We start from the raw sequence: 6435 nt of genomic DNA on the forward strand, positions 1-6435 counted from the left end.
CTTGCAGGGATGTGGGGCTCGACTTATCTACCAGTTTTAAAATTGGCCACTTCAAAAAGTGCCTTTTAAAGCAGGCATTTTGTACTAGGTTGTACTATTTTAAAATAAACTGTTAATTTTTCAAAACTACCTAGGTTTGAGTGGGCAGTACAGAACTATAATAAATAAAATACTACATGCACACTAGGAGCAAAACTTGAATGGACCTTCTAGGCTGCTGCACTTACTACAGAAGCTATGTTGTGCAAAATGCCTCTTAATACCAGTTGCAGGGAAGCAACAGCAAGAGAGAGGGTATGCTCTTGCCTGTGGGTTTCCTAGAGGCACCTGGTGTGAAACAGGATGCTGGACTAGATGTGCCTTGGGCCTGATCTAGCAGGGCTGTTCTTATGACTTTGAGTGTTCATAAGGAAACAAGTTCAGTGAAGGAGGAATGTGTACTTAGCAGCCACTGCCTAAAAAAACCCAACACAACCCTATGGTGACTACATCCATACACAAAAAGCTGAGGATGTAGGAAAGGGATCTCTACAACTTTGTTAAGTAGCCTTTCTTACCTCCTGGATTTTGTCTCAATAAAATGAGATCTAAGTTTAAGCCTACAAGGTATATGCAGCTTTAGGTTTACTCAAATGAGGAAGGCAACAAAAAGGAGTATTGAGTAATGTATTGTTTGAATCGCATCACCACTACACAAATAGCCTTGTGATAGTGAGTGGACTAGCAACAATGAAACTCATACTCAATTGCTGGCTGTTCCTCATGCATTAGGAATGTTGCTTTGCATACCAAGAGTGAATGACTCACTCGTTCATAAAAATAAATTGGCAAACCTAAACCAACACCCATTATGGATAGCCCTGAGCATCTGTCCTAACAAACTTTTAAAATTGTGTGTGTGTATACATATATGCATGCACTTAGCTGACATAACTTTAAAAAATAGGTAAACGGAAGTTTACCACACTCCCAAGCCCTGTGTGAGAGGGTAAGTCAAAGACAGGATCTCTGTGCAGACATTATGTTGAACACTGAGTGTAGAGTGTATACAGGTACAGTTATTTACATATGTTGAATACAGATATAGTTGGAAGTGTATTATCTGTACCATGCATTTGGGAGGTCTGTGCCCAGGTTAACTTTTAAAGTGAACAGCCATTCACACAAAGAGATGTATACATTTGTGCAGACATCTGCACACTCTTACAACAATGTCTGAATAAGGTTCTATGAGGTAGCAGAAAAATCAGTTTCTGTGAAGGGAAGGGGAGCCTATAAATGGTTTTTTAACCTTCTACCTACAGGCACATTTCTACATAGGTTTGACATTAACACTGTATTGTGCAGATATTTATGTCCATGTTTTTGGAGCAGAAATCTGCTTTTTCAGCTCCAAAACCTACCTTTAAACATAGTCTACTACATAGATCTAAAGAGCATGTACAAAACACTGCTGTAGCTGCATACTGCTGCAGCAGAAAATCAGAAATGGTGCATAGGTGGTCTTTCAGGGAAACTTGTCTCCACAATGGGACAAGGTAAGAGATTTTTAAAAGTCCATCTGTAACCTTCTTCAGGTTGTGGTCTATCACTTTTTGAATTCTGGAATGGCAATTTCAATATGTTTACTCAGGGAAAGGAAATAAGTATGTCTGAGGACAGGAAACAAATTGGACTATCCGTAGAGGGTAATAACTGTGAACAAGTCCTGCCTACTTGGAGAATGTTGAATCTTCTGGGAGCAACCTTGTGCAATGCCACCAACACAGAAGTATGCTGTGGAGTCTACACATCTGCACATAAAATTGGGCTAACACAGAAGTCCATTATCCAACCATCTCTCCATTCCAACTTCCATTATCCAGGCATCTTCAGCTATTCCCCAACCCTGTGAAAACCTCATCCAAGCAGGTCCCAATTTGAATAGCACCAAACAAATAACGTAAAGAATCTGAATTGTGATATGTAAAAATAAACCAACAGATCTGCTAATATAACAAAAAACAAAAACACAAATATATAAATACAAATTATATTCAAGGTGAAGCAAACATATGTATAATAATATGAATAATTCATACAAGTAAATAAGACATAACATCCAATCAACAATAGAAATATGAACATAGAACAGCATGATATTTACAAAGTGTGTAAACACAAATTACTTTTTCAAAGGTACATATATTAGGATTGTGTGAAATGATGTGAAAGTAGATGTAATTCTAAATTTATCATGTGTTGCTTCAGACGGATTTGCAAAGCACACCCATTTGGCTGTTGCAATATTTTAGAGTTCTACCAGCCCACAGGGCTCTACAGGGCTTATCTTATAAAATGCAACTCCTTTACTCATTTTATCTCCCTGAAAACATTCCAGAGGTTCAAAGTTTAAGCCACATAGCAAGGAAGAGCTGTAACTCAGTGAGAGAGAGCAATGCTCAATGGACCAGTGGGCTGACTCAATATAAGGCAATGTACATGTCCATCTAAGGAAGAGATCTTTTAATCTCTCTCTCCCATTCTCTCGATAGAAAAGTGCCTCTCCTGGATCTTCTCTGCATCACCCCCGATTCCTAGCAGCAGAGGAAGCATTATTTCTTCTTCCAAAATCATAATCTCTCTTCTACTGACCAACATTCTGGAAACGAGACAGTAAAGTGTAGTGGTTGGAGTGGTAGGCTAGGAACATTGGGACTGGGGATTGAATCTCCACTCAGCCATGAAGTTCACCGAGTGATCTTGGGACAATTACATGCGCTTAGCCAAACCTACCTCGCAAGGCAGTTGTGAGGATTAAAGGTGGGGGAACAAGCATGTACATTACCCTTTCTTTGGAGAAAGAGCAGATTAGAAAGGTAATAAATACACAAGCCCAAAATGTTATGTATTGCAGAACTCTGAGACATATATGTGTTCATACTTAGTATTTACTCGCATTACAGGGGCCATACAATTTGACTGGTCATAGCAGCCAACCAGTATTTACTGAACATACAGTGGATTCAGGGAAGGGTAGGGAGTTACTCTTGCTACACACTGGGTGTTGAGATCAAGCTGGGTTTGAAGTGAAGGACTGCCCCCCAATTCCTCTGCATCTCCCAGACTTGCATGGGGGAAGTCAATTGGGGCGGGGGTGGGCATGTTTCTGTCACTTTGTGTTGGGTAACCATAAGCAGGTATTTGATAAGCCTGTGCAACATGTCAGAAAAATCCGACGCTTTTCCTGTCCCCTTTTATTTCTGGTGTGTAGTGGGGTGGGGGCAGGGAGGCACCAGGAAGGCCTTACCAGGTTTTTAGCATTTAATTCAGGTGGGGCCTTTAAGATAATCTTCAGCCCATATGCCAAGCACCTATGGGAAATGTAGGCCTTCTCCATTAGAGAGTCCATGGTGATGGACTACATTTCCCAGACAGCCCTGCAATGTCCCCAGAAGTGCTTGGAGAATGGGATGAGGCTTAATTTAAAAGTGACACCCCAGCTAAGTGCTAGGAGGCCAGAGGAGGGAATTCCCCACCACCACCACCACCACCACCCCAAGACCAGCTCACCACAAGACCAGGTGGCTGTCCACCACCCCACCAGGAGACCTTTGCATAGGTCTTGTATTTGGCAGTGACTGGCAGATGACAACCATATAATTTGTGGAGTTGTTTATATGAGGGAAGTGCTCAGTGTTCAGAACATCTGACACACATTATCACATTGATCTTGACACCCACACCTCGCTTTGACTCTCTTTCTCTTACACGCAGACTCACGTGAGAGGAGGATCCCTACCCAAACAGCCATGTACAACCATGACACAGTAAGGATGGGGGTGGAGCACATACCAGACTGCGCAACTTAGGGAAGGAACAGTCTGGTATCTATGACTCCCACATGGTTCATGCTTTCCACCCTAGGGAGAGGCTGCCAGTATAAACAGAACATGGCCAAGAGGCCTACTCACACAAAAACCTGGTCACAGGACGGCAGAGGCCTGCATTGACTTTCAGACTGTTGCTTCACTCTTCAGCCAGCCACGTATATCTTCAGGATTCAGCTTTCAACGTATCGCTGCAAATTTTGCCTCTCAAGGTAGCTTTTGCAGCAGCCGGCCAGAAGACAAGTCTTCTGCATGGCAGCCTTCAGGACGCCGACAGGGCAAACCTGTTCCTGCATTGACCCCATACTTGGGTGACACTCCAATTAGACCCAGGACCTGCTCAAGATGCTATGAGCCTAGGCACCAAATGTCACCCATGTCACACCCTCCATGCATGTACTCCGCCTTCCCTCCTAAGTGGGGAGAGCAGGAGGACCTCACTGTCCTCTGTGGCATCAGAGGGTAGGTTCTGTTAATGGAACTGAGTGTCAATCGTGCAGAGAGAACTTGAACAGAGAGAACTGTTGTGAGTTAACTTCAGGAGTCTACTAAGATGTCTCAGCATGGGGAAGGTGCAAGGTGAGCTTCATTTCAATTTGGCTCTTTTGCAGCTGCTAAGTTTAGGGGTGACTGTCCCACTGCTTATTGAGTGACTGTTCCCCAATATGCCAACAAACAGAGAACCTACGATGCTGTGAGGCTCCTGAGCATGTCAAAAGTGAAACCCACATACAAACATAGGCAAAGAGGCTTCTGGGAGCTGCAGAAAAGCAGTGCTAGCAAGTTTAGAATCCCCTATGCAGAGAGACTGTGTCCTTGTGGGAATGGCGATGTTGAGATGGTTAGCCATGTGCTTTTGTATTGTTCCTTCTATCATGATTTGTGTTTAAGATACATTGCTCCTCTTGATTTTAGATACCCCCCCCAAAAAACCTCTTGACAACTTTTATATTAACTTATTTATTTCTGATAAATACACCAATGTCTGACATCTGGTGGCCAAATTCTGTATGGCTGCAATTAAGATCCACACATGGTGTGTTAGAAATGGTTAATACAGGTTTTTAGTTTCTCCCATCCTATTTTATTTCAATTTTATGTAATAGCTCCTGTGTGTGTGTGTGTGTGTGTACACACTTCTGTATCAATTTCCACTTTTAAGGGCCCTTTGATCTGGATTCAGACTGTATATGTGATCAATGATCATAATAAACTGAGGATGGCCTCACTGGCATCCCAATAATCTGCTGCCTGAAGCAGCTGCCTCACCTCGCCTCACAGAAGGGCTGCTCCTGCCCAGGACGCATCATGTAAACATGGTGTGAGTGAGAGGGGGGTAGGGAGGAATAGGCCCATCTCAAACCCAACAGCAAGCCTTTGTCATGATGTGCAGGAGGCAGTGAGTCTTGGAAATGCATGCTCCCCCTCTTCATAGGCAACTAGAGGTTTCTGCTGACAGCCTACAATGAGGTTTCTGACTGCATACAAGAAGGGAGGGGAAACCTATGAGCTGCTGAGGTTCACACAGGCAACAACAAACTATGGGCTGGTTCTCATGACCAACGTCCGGTCAGGCCCCAAGCCTTGTGCACTCCTGAGAAATGGCCATGTGTCAGCTAAAATTGAGCAAGGCGGGGGAGTGACTGTATGCTGACCACAATCTGAATAAGACAGTATTTATTGTATTTATATCCCATTCTTCCTTCAAGGAGCCCAGAGCAGTGTCCATGGTTATGTTGATCTTCACAACAACCCTGTGAAGCAGGTTAGGCTGAGAGATGCGTGACTAGCTTAGTCACCCAATAAGGTTCAAGGCTGAGTGGTGATTTGAACTCAGGTCTCCCCATTCCTAGTCCAACACTCTAACCAGTACACCACACTGCTGTAGTGGCCAACCCACACTGTGTAGCCAACACCATATAGATCCAGCTTAAAAAAAAAACCTACAACGACCATAACCCCCAGCCACAGTGGCCAACAGCCAGGGATTATGGGAATTGTAAGCCAAAATCTACAGGAGGGCCAAAGTTGAGCCACCCTGGGATGGTGGGAAAAGAACACCCGGTGCTGTCCTACTGAGTTCGTGGCTAGTGCATGATCACTTCTCCTTTGCTGAAACATCATTTCTTGAGAGCCAGGTCTAAAAGGCCAGCTGGATGCTTCTCCTATCCAGCTTTTGACTGTGTGAACAATCCTCATGATTTGCCATGATGTCCAAAGCAGGCCGCAGTGCAAGTGTGAGACAGTGAATATTTTATGAAGTGAGGAAGAGTAAGCAGTACACAAGTCATCACCAGTTGGGACTGCCCCTCTAAGCCAGAGAAAGGGCCTGTTTCATTCACAGCTCTTGAGCAGGAAAATGGGGACCATTTCCTATTCCAGGATTGTAGCAGCTTCTCCAGTCCTCCAGAGGGAAGGAGTGGAACTACAGTCCAGGTCACTACAGTGGGGCAGAGGAGAAGCTAGGCCTGCAGAAAAACTCCTCCAAGCCCTATTCGCACATTACATACACATGCCTGTATACGTGCACATGTTTTTGTGTGAATGAGTGTACACATGCATTCAT

Source organism: Hemicordylus capensis, chromosome 6 (genome assembly GCF_027244095.1).
Source record: "Hemicordylus capensis ecotype Gifberg chromosome 6, rHemCap1.1.pri, whole genome shotgun sequence".
Classification (NCBI taxonomy): Eukaryota; Metazoa; Chordata; class Lepidosauria; order Squamata; family Cordylidae; genus Hemicordylus; species Hemicordylus capensis.